The 16049-nt window shown below is 49.0% G+C and overlaps 1 protein-coding gene across 8 annotated transcripts in view; it reads left to right on the top strand.

Moving 5' to 3' along the window:
* Positions 1 to 16049, top strand: part of LPP (LIM domain containing preferred translocation partner in lipoma) — a 339264-nt gene that overhangs the window by 21726 nt on the left and 301489 nt on the right. For 6 of the 8 annotated variants that reach the window (XM_074593072.1, XM_074593076.1, XM_074593070.1 and 3 more), the window contains exon 2: positions 2239 to 2346. The gene's annotated coding sequence lies outside the window, so the exon portion shown is untranslated. Of the gene's footprint in view, positions 1 to 2238; positions 2347 to 2954; positions 3005 to 6309; positions 6412 to 16049 lie in introns of those variants that run through there. The other 2 variants (XM_074593073.1, XM_074593074.1) reach the window with 2 other exon arrangements.

Raw genomic sequence — 16049 nt, 5'->3', positions numbered from 1 at the left:
AAAGCTTCCTACCAAGGAATGCTTGTTGAGATCAAGTCTTGAAGAGGTCTGATTTGGTGGTGGCATCATGGCTTGACAGTTTGTGATGCAGGAGATTTGCAACACTTCTGGCACCGTGGGTCTGTCTTCTGGGTATTTCTGTGCTCAAAGACCCAGACTGACTTTTGCAGCCTTCTGCTAAAGAAATGGGGTCGCAAATGAAGTAGTTTGACAAACTGTCTTGGGTGGATATTGCTGTGACCAGTCAGGCTGTCCCTGTCCTGCCCGGCTGTGGACGTGGGGCTAGGAGGGAGCGTGTGCCCAAACATCAGTGGGTTGATGCTCCTCTGGGACCACGCAGCATGTCTTGCTGCTGGGGAGGGTGGTTTCACAGCAGGCTTCAGGTGGGTGACTTGGGGAGGACACGTGGGGTCCTGCTCACTTTGCTGCAGGAATCCCAGTCACAAGGTGATGGGGACAGCCAGCGTGGAAAGTGAAGTCAGGCAGATGCGGTGCAACTAGGAAAGTCTGCTGAGCCCTATAACTGATCTTGTAAACATTTCTCGAGTTAAACCTGGTGAAAGACAAGCCCGAGCCAAGATCGTTTAAACACAGGTTGGGTCCCAAGAAATATTGTCTTATGTGGAGCTCCCGGAGGTGCTGTTGTGGGTTGAATTGAAATGGTGTTGGAATCAGAGGGGAATGTTGTTGTCTTCTGCCTTTGCAGATAAGACCAAAGGGCATTTTGCCAGGAGCCTGTGGGAAGGACCTAGATTGTATATAACTCTACATCATTTTAAAATGAAAAGTAAACAAGCACAACCGTAATATTTGCTTGTACTTGTCTCCTCCTTGATGGATGGAGAGAAATTGCTCCTTGGCTGAGTTCACCAGCAATAAAACCCTGCAGTTACTCATCTTCATCCCAAGCCTGCAGTAAATGGGAGAAGCCATTGTGATCTCTGGTTAAATTTGTCCTCATCACACCTGAGGGGGAGCACTGAGGGTCCTGGGGACTTCTATACTGCCCAGGGCTGGGTGCCACCACAGGGACCATGGGACTGAGGTAGGAAGGTGCTGCCTGGGTCTTATCATGCTCTTCTGGTGTTGGCGCAATGGACATCTACCACCATTGGAAGAGGCGAGAGCCCTGTCTCTCTCCTGGCTGCTGTAGCGTCAGGCATGGCGTGGGGGACACAGGGTGCTGGCAGGGGCATGAAGCTGTCACACTGAGTGACAGGGAGGAGGGACCTGGACTGTGAGCCACCAGCACTCTTGCAGTTTGTGCATGTTGGTTGTAGACTTGTGGACTCACATGCATCCTCATGAGCAGCACAGGTACAACAAATGCAAGCCTGAACTGAGCATTTCCATCGTTACAGCAGCAAATAGCAGTAACTTTCTCTGCTGAGTGGCGATGACAAGGCAAGGCTGCCCTTGTCATGGGCAGAGATAGGGCCATCAGGGTGACCAGGATGTGGCCGGGGGCGGGATGCCGGCCATGGGCTGGTGAGCGCAGGAAGGAGTGTGCGATTCAGATGCCGCCTATCTATCTCTGTGGGGTGCACCCCACTGTGTGTCCTGGCAATGTCACATGCAAGGCAGCGGTTGCGTGGCCTGGCTGTCCCCTCTGCTCTACCTTCATCTTCTGTAGAGGGGAAACACGGCACCGAGTCTGTCACTTCAAGAAAGGGTCGTGTCTGCTTTGCAGCTCCAGGAAAGAGTGAGGCAGTTCCCAATGGGAATTGGGCAGAGCTCCTCAGAGAAAAGGCTGTGCCGAGGTGGGGGACAGAGTGAATGGGATGGTGGTGTAGCTCTGCTTGTGGTAGTGGTGAATCCTATGAGCTTCAAACTGAATTAAATGATGCCTCCTAGCTCCGTGCTGTGCCCGAGGTCACAGAGATGAGGGATGGATTCACCCTGTTTTCTTATTTCATGCCTCATTTTACATCTTTTTTTACCTCCCTCCTCTTGGGCATTAAGAGCAGTAAAGGAGTCGTGGCTTGAGGAGGTGCAAGTTATTGACCAAGCTGTGGCAGCTGACAGCCGGTGCTGGTCATTGGCCCGGCTCGAGGTGGTGATGCTCGCTTTTAGGGGGGTACCGAAAGGAGTCCAGGAGTATGGAGGCTTCTGCTTAGAAAGCTGGGGAGGAAAATGCTGCGCTTCCCAGAAGCTGTGTGGGTTAAGCTGCAAGTTTTGGAGATGAGCTGTTGGGAGGCCCATCCGGCGTGCATCACATGGGTATCTCTCTTTTTGCAGGGCTGTGAGAAAGAAACCCAAAGTCGTGACTCCGGTGGAGCCCTGCGTGTCTCCAAAAGCCCTGCTCCGAGTTCGTCCCACCAGCAAGGCTGTGCAGCGTGAGAACCGGTATGTAAACATGTTTCACAGGTGCAAGGGGCAACTTCTCAAAAGGATCTGTGGCTTTTCTGGCAGTGGCACCTTGTTCATGTCTCTCTGCAAAAAAAAAAAAAAAAAAAAAGTCCTCTTCTAATGGAGTGTGGCGGGGGGGTGGGATCACTGGAAAATATGAGGCAAACTGATGGTTCCCTGATGGTGCTTGCACCCAGGGGTTTTGACGGGGAACGGCTCAGCATTGAGAAGCTTTGAGTGTCCAGAAGTCATCCCAGACTATGGCACTGAGGCTTTAGCCGTGCTCCATCGGGCGGTGTGTTACGCGACAGCACACACGGATAGGTGATGTGGGGAGTAAAGACACATGCACGCACAAGAAATGCACATACATACATACGTATATATGCACATACATACATGTATATATTCTGTACAGATTGAGGCATATGGAAACAAAGATGCACAATGCTTATATAGTATATATTATATAGTGGAGTATGAGGGCTTGGGGTTGTATATAGCAAATGTCTGTATATACTATATATGGTGATAAAAGAATGCATATGCATTCATGTTCTGTCTTTTTTTTTTTCTTTTTCTGTCTCTTGTGTCTCTCTGTGGAGCTGTTGCAAAACTACCAGATTCAACCTCCTGGGGAGCCTTTCTAGCCAAGGTTTTACAAACCAGCACCTGCTTTGCCTGCCTGACTTCTTTCTATATTTATTCCTCTGCACCTGGTTTTTGCCTTTGCCTGCAAAGTGGAACTGTCACAAACATTTGTGCTAACTTTTGGCTGCACAGGACTTCAGCTTGCAAGTCCTAAGTCTGCTTTTGTGCATGTCGAGGGAGGAGGCATATGTGTGCCTGGCTGTGCACGTGTGCGTATGAGCATCCCCGGTCCTTGCTGTCTGCATTACGTGGTCCGTGTTCCTGTGATGCTGCAGCAGTCGCTGTGCTATGTAACGCCACGCAAGTTGTGCGCTCTGCCCCTCCAAGACATTTTTGTGAATCAAATATTCTCAGTGGTCCTGCTTATGTAATGTCATTTAAATGCAATTAGCCACGCCTGACCCAGTGGCCGATTGATAACGATCTGTACTGCTGTGGAGGAGGCTTGAGTTGGATTTCATTCCCAGGCCTCCAAGCTTTTACTTTCCAGGGTTAGGGCTGTGGCAAGGAGAGGGACTTATGATGCCACGTAGCAGGGAGCTCCTGGTTAGGCTGTGGTTGGATGTGGATGTGTCTGTCCCTCTGGTCGTTTAGGGTGGAAGGCACTCTAAAGCAGCGGCACAGAACGCTCATGCTTAGGTGCCACTGTTTAAAGTGAACACAGTAGCAAGGGAAGAGGGTATAATACCATTTCAGCTGGGAAACTGAAGGGAGACTCTAATGCTGTCATGGGGAACTTGAAGCTGGGGGAATAGCGACGTTATGGGTCTCCTGTCAGCAAATGCTGCTTGGAGGAGACATGCGCTTGTTCCTGGTCCGATGGGTACAGCTTGCGCTTATTGAAAAGCAGTGCTGGGCTGCCTGCCAGGAGCTGGGAAACGGCTTGTCCTCGTGTGTGCTGAGGCCCCTGAGCTCCCAGCCCTTCTAACAGCTATATTTGTTTCTGGCATGAGAGTCCCTCTAAGGTCACGAAGACCTTAGTCCCAGGTTTCAACCCTAGGAGCGGTAAGACATACCCCACCTGACCCCCGTGCAAAGCCAGGGGTAGCACGAGCAGCCCGCGTTCCCCTGGGTTTCGTTTCCCCGTCCCCATCGCCTGTGCCACTGCAGCCTGCATTCCTCTCCGGTTTGGTAAGCCCTTTGCCTCTCGAGCTGACACAGCTAATATTTCCCCCGCTGGCAGGGCAGACGAGGTAGTGGCATTTAACTGTTAAGGAGAACTTCGATCTGTTCGTGCTGTGGCACCCCAGAGCAGTAAGGGCTGGTGAGCACTTTGAATAGGGTTTCTGCCACTCCAGGTGAACCCCCTCCATGCTTTTTTCCCTTCCTTGACTTCTGTCGTTCCCTACTTCATCCTGCTGTTTGTCCTTGCAGAAAGCAATACCTTGGGAATTGTTTTCTGCAAGGGGCTGGAAAACTGTGTCAGAGTTTGTAAAACCTGCACCTACCTGACCCTTCTTACCTTGGTTTTGGAGCATCTTCTACCATGGTGATTACAGCGTGCAGAGTTATCTTCCACTTCTAACCTTGGAGAATGCTCCTGGTGTCCCGGCTGCCAGCTGGGGTGCGTGGCTCTGGCAGAGGTTTTAGTGGATTTTTAGAAAAATAATTGATCAGGTGCCCACTGAGAGGTAGTCCCAGCCTGCACTGCATTGACATTGTCCTGGTGTACCACTTAGTGCCACTTGGGCTGTTGGCTCTTTAAAGCTGCCTTTATAACCACCAGTGTAATGGACATGTGCTGGTGCTGCCTGGCAAGGTTTATTTTTTGTGGTGGTAGTGGCAGATCACTAAGTTAAATGTGGTTCTTATTCTAAAAGGCAGAAAGCTTTGTTTTCTTCCAAAGCAAAGGTTTACGTGCTTTTTGTCACCTGTGATATTGGGTGCTAAACTCATGCTGCCAAGGGCCCCTGACCTCTGCCTCGTTACTGGAGGTAATTGTACAGCCTCTGTCACTGTAGGATTTCGGCTCCTCCCGAAGCCTGCGCTTCAGGACCAGTGAAAACCAGATGTACTATAATGTCGCTTTTTTACAGTTTGTTTTAGCCATACATGGGCAGAGCCAGCTCTGGAATTCCTTCCCTATAAATTCAATAGCATCTTGTGGGTGGTGCTGAGGAATCACTCGGGTCTGGTTGGATGGCCTCAGCAGCCTGTTCCCCTCGAAAATGTCCTGATGTGCACATTCCTGAGAGGCTGCCTGCTCCTGGAGCCGATGGCTGCAGCTACCAGGAGGCTGTCATCCAGTGCTGGCCGGCACAGTCACCTCCCTGCTGCCTGCAGGTCGGCTGTTGCAGCCGAGGAGCGATGCCCGTGGGGGTGGTGGCATTGGGTATATGGCTCCCATGTGCAGGCAGGCTCTGCAGGGACACTTGTGCCCGCTAAGCATAACTGTTCTGCCTCCTAAATTTGCTCTAAGGGCTTGAGCACTGACCCTCAAGCCCCTCTCCTGGGGATGGGGAGGCTGGATGCTCCTCTGTTCCCGCCTGCCAAGGGATGCTGCTTTGTGTGTCCCAGCAGGGACCAAGGGGTGCTGCCATCCTGGGCGTCCTTGGCCCTGCAGGGACATCTTGCCTTGTCCAAGTGGCATGTTCTTTTCCACAGACCTGTGGTGGTTTGTTTTTTTTTTCGTAAAGCAAAATAAAATGTACTCTTTCTTGCAAAGCACCAGCTAGATGAGTCAGGGCAGGGGAGATTTCCCTGCCCCAGGTGAGCAGCTGGTGTGGGGCTCAGCAGGAGGACCTCTCTTGTGGGACTGATGGCTGAGCTCTGCTGAGCTGGTGTCACTATAGACACTGCCTGAATTTACTTATTTGCCTTAAAAGAGCACTCAAAAAAATAGTTCTAGGGGGTTTTCTGCTGATGAGTTGAGGGATGAGAGGGAGATCTGCTATAGGGGGTGAGGGGTGATGGCTCCTGGACCTTCCCCCATTGCGTCTCCCTGTGCATCCCCGGGAGGGGACAGAGATGCAGTGTTAGCCATTGAGCCAGGAGCCTCCGAAGCTCAGGTCAAGACGGCGATGCATGGCCCTGTGTCCAGGCTGTGTGTAGGTCAGCAACCGCGATGTGCTCAGCTCAGGCTTCAGAGGGGCAAGTCATCCCTGTGCCAAAGCCAGGGAGAGAAGGGTGATTTTCTTTTTTTTTTTTTGACATCCTTTGGAGTTTTGATCTCCATATTTGGAAATGTTTACCCATTGCTCTGATCTATTGCAAGGGAGGGGAGGTGACTCAGGGTCTGGTGGAAGCAGGATTTGAATTCCTGTAGTAAGGTTTTTCTCCCCCCCCCCCCACCCTTTCTTGTTGTGGAAGCCTGTTGTGGTCAGTTTTCAGTTCTCTTGCTCCTGGACCTTGTTCCAAATTTGATCTGCTCGAGAGGGAAGCGTGGTAGCGAAGGAGCTTGCCTGAATGCTGGTAAGTGCATCATTGCTGCTTTAGCAAGCAACTTGGGATTTTTTTATTATTTTTTTTTATTTTGTTTAGTCAGATGGAATGCATCAAAGCATGTGCGTTGCTGGTGGAAGCAGGCATGTGGATCGCCAGTCAACAGCAAGGGACCCAATGAAACCTTCTGTAGCAGGGAAAGTTAGCTTAGTGGATGGGTCTCAAAGGCAAAATGTTTCTTCAGGCCTAGGTATAAAGATAATTTAAGCAGCTCCCGTTCAGTCACGCTCTTCCTTGTAGTTTCACTGGCTAATGCAGCAAGGCAGCAGAGCACTGTAGAGTTAAATGAGTATATATGTGTGTGGTCAGCAAATAAAATACAGCTTAAGTATGATTTCTGTCTCCTAAGCCAGAGTGTGTGTTGAAAAGACTGAATAACGTATGGATATATTTCTCTCAAACGTTAATATTTAACTCCGTTTTCTTAGGGACCTGAAGGAGTTTAGCTGCTGTAACTGGATGAAGGTTCAGTGTCTGGTTTTTCCTGTTATTCTGTATTTTTCCTTAGTGTGAAGTTTTTAATCTGGCTGATGTTGCAGCTGACTGCTGCTTTTTTTCCTTCTTTTTTTTTTTTTTTTTTCTTTCCCCCCCCTTTTCTTTCTCTTTCCTGAAAGGAAACCACAGTTCATCCAGACAGTCAGGGGCGTGGGGGGAGCGTGGAAGATGCTCTGCTTCCTGTTTTATTCATGGCAGCTAAAACCATGCCGGGGAATCTGGAGCAGAGATCCACCGTCCTGCATTCCTCTTGTCATTTGGAGCATGTAACACGTATAGAGTGCTTTTAACGCTGCTCCGGGGGTTGCGTAGCAGCCAGTCCTGTGCTTCGGACGGAAAGCGCTGCACTTTGTCCTGTTACTTAGGAAGGGGCGTTGGTGAAAATCCCTTTATAGTTCCTACTGCTGGTTAGTGATGCTTGTATCTTCTTGGCTAACTGGTATTTTTAGGCTGATTCAAACCTGTTGTTACCATACTCCCCCTGTTTTAAATTTAAGACCTTTGTTAGAAGGTTAAATCTCTTGTTGGTTTTCTTTTGCCCTTTTAAATAGGGATTAATACTCAATGTGAAGCTTGTTTGGTGTTTTTGTTTTGGTGGTTTGTTTTTTTGTTTGTTTGTTTTTTTCCCCCAGAGATGTGGATTTTCTGCAGGTCCTTGAGGTGTGAAACTGGCTCAATTGTTCTGGGCGGGGAAAGATATTTGGCTTAGTTTGCAGGAGGATGGGATGTGAGCTGAAAAGTACACGGCCCCAAAAGGTGATGGAGGGCCTGCTGGAGCCTATTCCTGCAGGTGGGACATGTCGGGAGTTTGCAGACTTTAGCTGGATTTTAATCCTTGTTGTTTCAACAAACTGCTTTGATTATGGCAGTTTTTGGGGTCAGGGCCCCGCTGGGCTGGGCGTGGTACTGGTGTGAAGGACAGAACTGCTGCCCCAAAGAGTGCACAGTCTGCAGGGACTGTGTCCGTGATGGGCTGGGAAACAGGCTGCCTATGGAGCCATTGCAGCATCTGAGGCCTCAGCCCCATGTCTCATCAAGGAGCCACCCATCCTCTGTGGTGTGTGGTGGTGCTGAGCTGCGGGAGGCAGTGGGCCAGTGGTCTGTGTCGCTCCTCGTGTGCTGCGCTTCACCTTTGGGTGTACACGTGTGGCCCTGCACCACGGGCGGTGCCCGCTCCCCTGCTCGGTTGTGCCTTGGATCAGCCCCTGCTTCTGGTGGCACTTGGATGCGGCATGTCCAGCCTTCACCCAGCTGCTTGTGGCCAAGCTTGGTGTTTTGGGGACAGCACGGTGGGACTGGGAATGATGATGTTCTGTTCACCTCGCAGTTTCACCCCCTTTCCCGCTCGCCAGGACAGGCTACTTGGTGGAAGACAAGGATGGGCAGTGCCTGGGTGCAATAACTCAGGGCTCCAGACAGTGCTTCTCTCACACACCTGGGGAAGCACGTTGGGGCCGTTAATCTTCATGTACCGATCCTTCTCTGTGCAACATCGCATCGCTGTGAGGATGTGACTTGAGAGCTGGATGGACGGTGAAGGATGAGCTCCCCATGTGCCATCTGTGTCCCCCCTGATGGGTGCTGGGCAGGGCTGGAGGAGCTCCAGAGGATAGAGGATGCCCATGGCTGGGACCGCAGACTGCCAGGGCTCTCCGTCTGGTATTTCTCCAGGACCTGGGCAGATCCAGTGATCACTGATGCTAACCAGGATCCACAGCGGACTTTCTTCTGCTCCAGGAACAGAGCCATTAAGAGCTGACCTGTAAATTAATACAGCTGCGTAAAGATTTTTTTTTTTTTTTTTCTTCCCCCTCCTGCAGCCTGGTACCCTGTAAACACTCCAGTCTGAGAAGCTTTCCATGGCGCTGGACCTCCAGCGTGCTCAGAGAGCTCCGTGCCCGCCTTTTTTAAGCTTCTCTCAATCACTTCTAATGATGTGTTAAACACAGAGGATTTGCTTTAGCTCCCGTGTAAGGAGGATTGGTTCGAAGCCCATCCTTCAGCCTGGTTGTTGCACCAATCGATCCAGGGCTGGCACGGCAGAGGACGTGGTGAAATGGTGACACTGTCACCGTGTGACTCAGTTGCTGTGAAGGGATTTAGTGGTCACTAAGGGCTGGGTGTATGTGCCCCACAGCAGGTAAGAGAAGCTGCCCCAGGTAGCATGGGGCTAGCACATGTGGGCATGGAAGGGAGGAAGGCGAGACAAGGTTACGAGCCTAGGATGGCTCTACACATCTGACACTTTGCATTTCTCTAGGCAAAGGTTTCAGAGCCCTTAAACACTAAACCGTGCCCGCAGGCTGAGGAAAGCTGTATTATCCTGGTGTGCAGGTGTAGAAAATGAGGCACCGTATGGCAGATTTGGGAAAAGTGCAGATCTCCAGATTCCACATGATGGTTCACGTTCAGGTCCTGCCCTGCAGACAGGCGGTTGCTTTGCAGACTCATGCTGGGCAGTTCTGTGAAACCCATCTCACTCTAATAAAGTCATACTTTCTGAGTACGAAGTATTTCTGCATTGCTTGTTTAAAGGTAAACCAGGTTGGATTGAGTATTTAATGAAGTTGATGCATGTTGCTGGTGTGTGACATGATCCCCACACATATCATTAGTTCAGGAATTTCCAGATGGCACCTTACCTAATCGTACCGCTGCTCCTGCCTCGGATCTGAGCAGAGTGCAGGCTCTTAAGAAATGTCTGTTGTTATTAGGTTTATGATACACATTCTTGTGTAACAGCTGTTGCAAGCAGCAGGAGGTCTCACTGGCAGCCTAATTCTTTAGTCAACTTTGGCGGGGGGAATGCACTCCTGTAAACTAGGTATTTGCATTTGGGATGAGATCTCCCAGATGAGAAAAACTTGTTTGCCTCCAGTGAGCGTGTCGGTTCAAGGACTAGCGTGCCCGGGGGGAGGAAACAAGTTGCTCTTGTTGCTTTACCACCATTTTCTAATAGTTAACTGTGCGTAAGGCTCCCCAGTCGCTTATTGCTTGCCATGGGAGGGATGGCTACGTTTTAAAGAAACATAAGTTTTCAAAAGCCTGGCTGCCCGTGGTGGGGGGAGGAAAGGAGTCCTTGTGCTCTGCTGTCTCACACCCCTACTGTGAAAATATCACAGGGACGAGTTCCAGTGAAACTGCCTGTTTTTGCAGCCACTTCCCTCCTACGTACGTGTTCTTCAGGTAAATCCCTCTTCAACTCTGTTGGCTGTTTCCCCTTCCTCCCTGAAAAGTCATTATCATCCCTTGAAATTAAGGAAAAGACAGGAGGAGGGAATAAATGGATGTTAAGAAGTAGAAAACAATCAATTAAATAGCACATAGCATGCAATTTTCCTTGGAAACTTACCATGAAATTGAGGAGCACTTTAACAACTAGTAATTTAAATTGCATTTGAACACTGCTAATGGCTTGTTTGCATGGGAATTTCGGTCATTTCACAGCAGGTTGTTGTCTTTAGTACCCCTTCATTCAGTTTAAAAAAAATAAATAAAAAATCTCATAATAAGGAAGGTGCTGTAGACAACTGGTCCAACTGTTGCTAGTAAAAGGTGATACTATTGAAATTTTGCAGGGGTCTCTTACATTCAGAGCCATTTATATGCTTAGCATAAGCTCTTCCAGTGCTAAATTCTTGGGGATTTGGTGCTTTTTATCTAAAAAAGCTTGTTATTGCTAAAAGGTAGGAAAATAACGCTGATCCCCATCACATTCAAAAACATGATGGAGGCGGGTGGCTGAAGAGGCTCCTCCAGGCTCATGAGGCTGGGGTTTGCAGCCATGGGACCGACCCGGGAACGCAGCCCACGGCTCCGTCTTTATCACCTTGAACGAATCATAACATTTTTGGGATCCGATCCTGGCTCGCTCCTTCCAAAATGGAACAACAGAGAGGTGCTGATCAGCTGTAGCTGCGGGGTATTTTTGCTGATTAGTCTTGTTTTTCCAGTGTTTAATGCTCTCCTCCACCACTGTTTTACTTATAAAATGCCAGCAATTTTTCAGCAGAAGCCAATATGAGCCTAATCGTGTGCTATTTTGCCGCTGATTGCACTGGGAACAGACTCTATAGGAAGGCAGACATGAGTTACTTGTCGCCTGTTGCTGAATGAACATCCCATTTTCAGAGCAGGGTTTTTGCAAATCCGTGGGCATGCTTAGCATATGGAAGGGGGTTCCAGTATCAAAACAAATCTGGCCTCCTGTTTCTGGATGTGTAGGTTGTTTCTTAGAAGATGGAACCTTTAAAATCTGTCCCTGCAAACATGGCTGTTAAATCCTGCTATTTCTAGAGACGCGAGACAGCTGTCTGCACTGAGATAAGCTATAAAAAGGCAATATTTTCCCAAAATGGCTTTTTTAGCTATACCTGCCAGACAGCTCGGCCAGCGGGAGTTCACCAGGAGTGCTGCCGGTGCTGCCCTTTTATGCGCAGGGTGCTGAGCAGTGTAAAAACTTCTGGGCAAGTCTCCAGGGGCAGCGTGAAGCACCAGCTCTTCAGGCTCTATCTCGTGAAATACTGCTACATGGAAAAGTGCATCCAGCACGAAGGAAGGGGTGCTTGTTGCTTTGATGTATTCTTGCGGGATCTCCTGTTGTGTTTTTTTTAGGCGATTGCTTTGTTCTCGACTTTCATGCTTAAATTTCATTGCGTCTTTCGTGTTGCCCGCTGACTTGCCTGCAGTCACTATGTTTAATCACAGGGTGGTTTGAATGCCCCCCTGCAAATTATTTACTTGAAGGCATTTCCCCTTTGTGTAGTCTGAGGATAGCTGGCGAGTTCAGATGAAACCAATAACAAAAATTGTGATTTTTTCCTAAAGGTCTGGATGAGGTTTCTCGTAGCATAGCTGTGTTATCGCTTATACTTCCTGACGCACGCGCTACCCGCAGTGCTTTGTTAGTTATCAGCTAATTCTCCGCTGAGATGTATGAGTGTAAGAAAGCTACATCAGATGATAATCTCGTAGAGGCTGTTATGACTGTAGGGACAGAGGAGGACGTGGCTTTTGACCATGCCCCCAGTGAAGAATTTCTCAAAGCTGGGCGGGCACCGGCGATGGGTGTTTTAAAGTGACCGAGGCGATGTCCTCGTGTAAGTGAGGGGCTGGTGAGGAGGGGGAGGCATGGGGTGAGGTCCACGTGGTGGAGGAGTGTAGAGGGCCAGAGAGCAGCAACTTGGGGCATTAGGAAACCCCAGACAACTCAGGTTCTCATGAGATAAGGAACGAGCTGATAGTGTCAACTCTGTGAACTGTCTAGCAAGTACTCTTGCCCTCTTTTTTTTTTTTATTATTTTTTTTGTTTGAATGAGCATTTTATCACGTTGATTCCTGAGAAGTGCTACTCCCGCTGTGCAAATCTCCCATCACACATGGGTGTTGTTGCCAAACAGCCGGGTGATTTCGATGCATCGGCTCAGCCGTGACATGGAGGGGGATTTTTGCCTTCACTGTTTTGTTTTTTTTTTTTTTATTTTCCGTTGAACATAGATTGCCCCTTAGTCACCTCTTGATGCCCTATGTGTTGTGGGTAATCTTTTCTTCATAACTTTTTTTCCTTACCCCAGCTTTCCATTTCAACAGCCCACTTGTCTCTTTTCCAACCTCTTAAAGGGACACTCAGATGGTGGAAGTCAATGTAGACTTGATAGATGCTCCCCCAGCAAACAGCCGCGTGTGTCTGCTCATCTAGAAACTCACTGAAAACTGAAAAGATGTGAGGCATGTGAGGTTTGAAATAATCCCAGTGAGTTATTTCTGGCCGTGTTCTCCCCTCGCAGTGTTCTCAGAAGCTCCTCTCCATCTCGGGGTTTGAGCTTGTGGGTGAGCAGGGCTGGTAAAGGCTCTTTGTTTCCCCACCTCCCTTTCTCAACTATTTTTTGAAGAGTGCTGATAAATTTAAGCGATAGCCTTGTAGCTGGGAGATAAGGATGAAAAAGTCTTATGGGTTGATTAGTTTGTGTCAGAGGGAAGGCAAACACCAAGGGACCTTGGTGGAGGGAGCCCATACTGAGCTACCCTGAAGTGCTGAGACTGCTTGTTTATCATTTACGTGTCCCATAAGTGTATACTGTGCTTTAAAGTGGGGAAGAAGACAGTCCTTGTCCTAAAGAGCCTGCAATCCCAGACATACAAACATGCACTTGAGGGCTGGGGAAGGGAGGGCATGGGTGATTGCTGGAGATCGAAATGGAGATAAAATGGATTCCTAGAAGAAGAGGAGCTGTGAGGTGGGAGTTGTGGGTGATGAGAAAGGTGTTTAAGGTGCAGGAGGAGTGGATAGACAGAGGAGGGCAAATGGGTATGGAAGGAGGTGAGAAGACCTGAAAGGAAAGAAGGTCGAAGGGGAGGGTAGAAAGCGAGAAAAGAAGTAGGAGGAAAAAAAGAGCAGCAAGTCAGCTGTGGGAGGGGATACTGTGGGATGCTGTAGATGAGAGTCGAGATGACCTTAACGTCTCTTTGTGGTGTATTAAAAGCTATGCTGTAACTCGGCTACTGGGATTAGTCATCTACCGGTGTATGAAGTACCAGTTTCTTCTCTGAATGGAGAGTACTGGTCCTGGCTGAAGTCCAGCGCCAGAAGATCTCTTGGCCCGGCTGGAACGTCCAATGTGTCTGGTGGGTGCTGGGTGGTTACACGCCATGTGATCCAGTGTGTGCACCACTGCCAAACCTTAATAGGCAAGGGCATCAGTAACTTGCCACCTTCTACCTAATGCCATCAAAGTTAGTCCTCTAGAGGGACTTGGACAGGAAATTAGAGATTGGCTGTGTGTGTGTCTATATATATATATTTAATATCAATGTATATGGTATGGGTAGGTTTTTGAGTGCAGCAGGCTGCACTTTAGTGACATCTGATGAGATATGGGTAGGATCAGTGGCTTATGTTGCGCCATACTCACTCCCCAGTAATCTTTGCACAAAGGTCCCTGTGTATTAACTTCCATGGAACCGAGGTGGGAAAACTCACTGGTCATCAGTTCCTATGTATGCAGCTTCTAGTTCCCTAAAAAGACCTTGGGACTTCCACAGCTTCCTCAGTGGTTTTGTTTCATCTCCAAGGACTGCAGGAGTGGAGGAAGAATTTACTGTCACCAGTCTTGTTTCCTTTTCTCTGATTTTTTTTCTCTCTTTTTTTTGTAAGTGATTTTCCTTGATATATCCTGGCAAGTGCCTGTAGACTGGATAGTCCACAGATTTTGCCTGAAGCAGCAGTAGTAGCTTCACCTAGACCCTTTTCCCTCCCCAATTTGATCCTTCTCCAGCTTGCTTATCTTTTTTGAGGGGGCTCGTGTCTGATCCCTGTATGTTTTTTGGGTCTCCTTTCACTGCTGATGCTTTTCAGATGTTCCTGCTGGTTCCTCATTTCTTCTCCAAACTAGTCCCCCATCCTTCTAGTCCTTTCCTAGTTATCCATTAGTTAGACACAACTTCTTTGTAGCTGGTAAAAGGTGTGGGAACACGAAGGGCATCTCCTCTGGAGCTCAGTCCATCTACTGTTGTGGCACGCTGTTCCAGCAGGAGAAAAACCTGAGTTTAGAACATCTGAAATTGCCCATTATCTCGGCTCATTTCTTGCAGTCCATAATTTGGGGGTGGGGAAGCAAGGGGAAGAGGAGGCGAGTCACTCTAAAAATGACTCGTTCCACAATAGATCGATACAAAGTGTTCCATTACATTTTCATTGCCAAAAATGACTCCCCTCTCCCACCCCGCCTTCTGTGAGATGCTGCAGAGGCTGCTTTGCTAGACCTAGTGGTGGTGTCTCTCGGTGCCTGTGGGTTGGTGGCATAGCCAGCCCAGCAAAAGGGTGTCTGAGTTTTGGTTCAGACCTTACTTTCTGGGTGGGCTGAGACTGAGCATGGAGGATGCATGGAGATGACCCGCTTTCAGAGGTGAAAGAGATTCCTGGCTGCTCTCAGGGGGTTTCACGTTGCTCGAGGCATGGAGCAGACCTGTTTGACAAGAGCAGTCACTCCCAGCCTTCCTCTTTGGGAGGCAGGCCAAGGGATGTGCGAGGCATAAGGCAACAGAAAGGGACGTAATAGAAAGTATCGTGGCATATCTGCCAGCAACCCCTTTGGGCTGGTGCCACTGATGGCTCCCTTGGCCTGACGAGACGTTTCAGTGGTGTGTCCTTGCTGAAGTTTCTTGCTGTTTGCAGTGATGGAGTGGAGATAGAGGTGCGGGGGTTTCTATTGCCTGCAGGTGTTTACACAGTCCTTGGGTTTTAAAGTACGTTTAGTGCAGTGATATTACCCTCCATTTACTGACCAGTAAGGGAGGGAGAGTAAGGGACTTGCCCAGAGCTGCACAGATATGCATGTATGTATGAAGTATTTGTATGTATGCACGTGTGTGTATGTATATATAACCATAGAATTGTTTTGATTGGAAGAGGCCTTTAAGACCATCAAGTCCAACCATAAGCCTCGCACTGCCAAGTTACCACTAAACCATGTCCCTCAGCACTACATCTACCTGTCTTTTAAATATCTCCAGGAATGGTGATTCCACCACTTCCCTGGGCAGCCTGTTCCAATGCTCGACAACCCTTTCAGTGAAGAAATTTTTCCTTAGATCCAATCTAAACCTCCCCTGGTGCAACTTGAGGCCATTTCCTCTTGTCCTTTCACCTTTTACTTGGTAGAAGAGACCGATCCCCACCTCTCTAGAACCTCCTTTCATGTAGTTGTAGAGAGTGATAAGGTCTCCCACCAGCCTCCTTTTCTCCAGGCCAAACAATCCCAGTTCCCTCACCTGCTCCTCATAAGGATTGTTCTCCAGATCCCTCACCAGCTTTGCTGCCCTTCTCTGAACATGCTCCAGCACCTCAATGTCTTTCTTGTAGTGAGGGGACCCAAAACTGAACACATTACTCGAGGCCAAGAACTGATCCAAGTTTCCTGACCGCCTTTGTCCTTTCCCCCTTCATGGGATCTTCAGGGGTACCTTTATGGGTAGCCCTACTGTAGCAGCTAGCCACAATTATGCTGGTGCACAGGAGGACACTCTCCTTCAGGGTTCTTTCCATCAGGTGATGCCCATCCAGTGCTCTCGCCTGGCATGGCATGCTGCGTGCCTGCAAATGGGATGAGAAATAT

Source organism: Larus michahellis, chromosome 6 (assembly GCF_964199755.1).
Source record: "Larus michahellis chromosome 6, bLarMic1.1, whole genome shotgun sequence".
NCBI lineage: Eukaryota > Metazoa > Chordata > Aves > Charadriiformes > Laridae > Larus > Larus michahellis.
This window is presented reverse-complemented; position numbering and strand designations above follow the sequence as displayed.